Below are 4,047 nucleotides of genomic sequence, written 5' to 3' on the forward strand. Positions count from 1 at the left end.
ACGAGTCCCCGCTGTAGGAAGCTGTAATATTATCTTAGAAGAACCCAGAGTCTTATTTGAATATTACGTCTGTGGCTCCTTCCCACCCTCCTTCTTCCTCCTTCCACATATACAATTCCTTTCCCTCCTCCCTCTTGCTAGGTAGGTGGGTACTACCCCCCCCCCCCGCACACACCACACACACACACACGAGGGGCTCACCATAGCCCGTGCTACTTGCCCCGCTCCTGTGCCAGGTAAGTTACGGGCTCACCATAGCCCGTGCTACTTGCCCCGCTCCTGTGCCAGGTAAGTTACGGGCTCACCATAGCCCGTGCTGCTTGGAACTTGTTCCGAGTAGCTGAATCTATAACAACAACAACAAACACACACAATTCCCAGGATATACTGTGCACTCTCACCACAACCACCATTACCTCAGCTCCAACACCACAACCACCATTACCTCAGCTCCAACACCACAACCACCATTACCTCAGCTCCAACACCACAACCACCATTACCTCAGCTCCAACACCACAACCACCATTACCTCAGCTCCAACACCACAACCACCATTACCTCAGCTACAACACCACAACCACCATTACCTCAGCTACAACACCACAACCACCATTACCTCAGCTCCAACACCACAACCACCATTACCTCAGCTCCAACACCACAACCACCATTACCTCAGCTCCAACACCACAACCACCATTACCTCAGCTACAACACCACAACCACCATTACCTCAGCTACAACACCACAACCACCATTACCTCAGCTCCAACACCACAACCACCATTAACCTCAGCTCCAACACCACAACCACCATTACCTCAGCTACAACACCACAACCACCATTACCTCAGCTCCAACACCACAACCACCATTACCTCAGCTACAACACCACAACCACCATTACCTCAGCTCCAACACCACAACCACCATTACCTCAGCTACAACACCACAACCACCATTACCTCAGCTCCAACACCACAACCACCATTACCTCAGCTCCAACACCACAACCACCATTACCTCAGCTCCAACACCACAACCACCATTACCTCAGCTACAACACCACAACCACCATTACCTCAGCTACAACACCACAACCACCATTACCTCAGCTACAACACCACAACCACCATTACCTCAGCTACAACACCACAACCACCATTACCTCAGCTACAACACCACAACCACCATTACCTCAGCTCCAACACCACAACCACCATTACCTCAGCTACAACACCACAACCACCATTACCTCAGCTCCAACACCACAACCACCATTACCTCAGCTACAACACCACAACCACCATTACCTCAGCTACAACACCACAACCACCATTACCTCAGCTCCAACACCACAACCACCATTACCTCAGCTACAACACCACAACCACCATTACCTCAGCTACAACACCACAACCACCATTACCTCAGCTACAACACCACAACCACCATTACCTCAGCTCCAACACCACAACCACCATTACCTCAGCTACAACACCACAACCACCATTACCTCAGCTACAACACCACAACCACCATTACCTCAGCTCCAACACCACAACCACCATTACCTCAGCTACAACACCACAACCACCATTACCTCAGCTCCAACACCACAACCACCATTACCTCAGCTACAACACCACAACCACCATTACCTCAGCTCCAACACCACAACCACCATTACCTCAGCTACAACACCACAACCACCATTACCTCAGCTCCAACACCACAACCACCATTACCTCAGCTACAACACCACAACCACCATTACCTCAGCTCCAACACCACAACCACCATTACCTCAGCTACAACACCACAACCACCATTACCTCAGCTACAACACCACAACCACCATTACCTCAGCTACAACACCACAACCACCATTACCTCAGCTACAACACCACAACCACCATTACCTCAGCTACAACACCACAACCACCATTACCTCAGCTACAACACCACAACCACCATTACCTCAGCTACAACACCACAACCACCATTACCTCAGCTACAACACCACAACCACCATTACCTCAGCTACAACACCACAACCACCATTACCTCAGCTACAACACCACAACCACCATTACCTCAGCTACAACACCACAACCACCATTACCTCAGCTACAACACCACAACCACCATTACCTCAGCTCCAACACCACAACCACCATTACCTCAGCTACAACACCACAACCACCATTACCTCAGCTCCAACACCACAACCACCATTACCTCAGCTACAACACCACAACCACCATTACCTCAGCTCCAACACCACAACCACCATTACCTCAGCTACAACACCACAACCACCATTACCTCAGCTACAACACCACAACCACCATTACCTCAGCTACAACACCACAACCACCATTACCTCAGCTCCAACACCACAACCACCATTACCTCAGCTACAACACCACAACCACCATTACCTCAGCTACAACACCACAACCACCATTACCTCAGCTCCAACACCACAACCACCATTACCTCAGCTACAACACCACAACCACCATTACCTCAGCTCCAACACCACAACCACCATTACCTCAGCTCCAACACCACAACCACCATTACCTCAGCTCCAACACCACAACCACCATTACCTCAGCTACAACACCACAACCACCATTACCTCAGCTACAACACCACAACCACCATTACCTCAGCTCCAACACCACAACCACCATTACCTCAGCTACAACACCACAACCACCATTACCTCAGCTACAACACCACAACCACCATTACCTCAGCTACAACACCACAACCACCATTACCTCAGCTCCAACACCACAACCACCATTACCTCAGCTACAACACCACAACCACCATTACCTCAGCTCCAACACCACAACCACCATTACCTCAGCTACAACACCACAACCACCATTACCTCAGCTCCAACACCACAACCACCATTACCTCAGCTACAACACCACAACCACCATTACCTCAGCTCCAACACCACAACCACCATTACCTCAGCTACAACACCACAACCACCATTACCTCAGCTCCAACACCACAATCACCATCACTACAATCACTAATCCTACTACAATTACTAACAAAACTAGCATTACCCCCTCCCCCTCCCCCCCCCCCCCCCCTCCCATTACCCCCACTGCAACGACATTACCTGACACTAAACCATTAACCTTAGATTCTTGCCTAACAATGAAACTACTTGTCCTAACAAGGTTACAAAACTATACAGAACTACCCGTCACCAACACTGAAACTGCCAATAACAAAGAAAGACTCAAACAACCACTAACTAACAAGGACCCCGTGTCGATTGTACCCGGATACCCTACAAACAATCACTAACAAGCCCCCCCCCCTCCCCCAGCTACGAGGCTCGTAAGAGGCTCGTAAGACCCCGGCAGACCTTGGAAGTGGATGTCTTACAGAGCTGGAGACATCCAACTCAGTGTCTGAGTTGTGTGTAGTCATTAGCTGCTTTGTACACAACAGCCACGACAAAAGTACATAAGATGCCAGCTACCTGGAGACGGCTTCTGGGGAGCAGGAAGATGCAGCATCACGCGCATCGCAGGTTCTCTCGGGTGTATGTTAAACGCCTCCGCAAATACCTTTAATTTAATCTCCTTTTTTTTACATAAGAAGGACGAATTCCACAGATGATAGCACCGAGAATTCTTAAAAAGGTGTACACAGCTTGCAGGATGAACGAGGCATGGATGGAACCGAGTTACAAATAATATTTACAACCATGAACAAAACTCTTGATATGATGGAAGCAATCGGAAAAAAACAGGATGTTAGATCAAAGCCTCAATTAAATAGGAGTTATAGAGGCCTATAGCGGAATTAATAATATTAATTCAATTACTAGTAAACTCGATCTAACCCTCACGTGTAAAATCCTTTCTAATGAGATTTATACATGTCTCTCGGTCTCTTATACTGGTCACCGTGTAAGTTGTCCACCTCCCATACTGTTCATCTCTTATTAAACTGTCCATCTCCTAGTCTATTTACCTCTTCACATTGTCCACCTTCCAG

Source organism: Procambarus clarkii, chromosome 40 (genome assembly GCF_040958095.1).
Source record: "Procambarus clarkii isolate CNS0578487 chromosome 40, FALCON_Pclarkii_2.0, whole genome shotgun sequence".
Taxonomy (NCBI): Eukaryota; Metazoa; Arthropoda; class Malacostraca; order Decapoda; family Cambaridae; genus Procambarus; species Procambarus clarkii.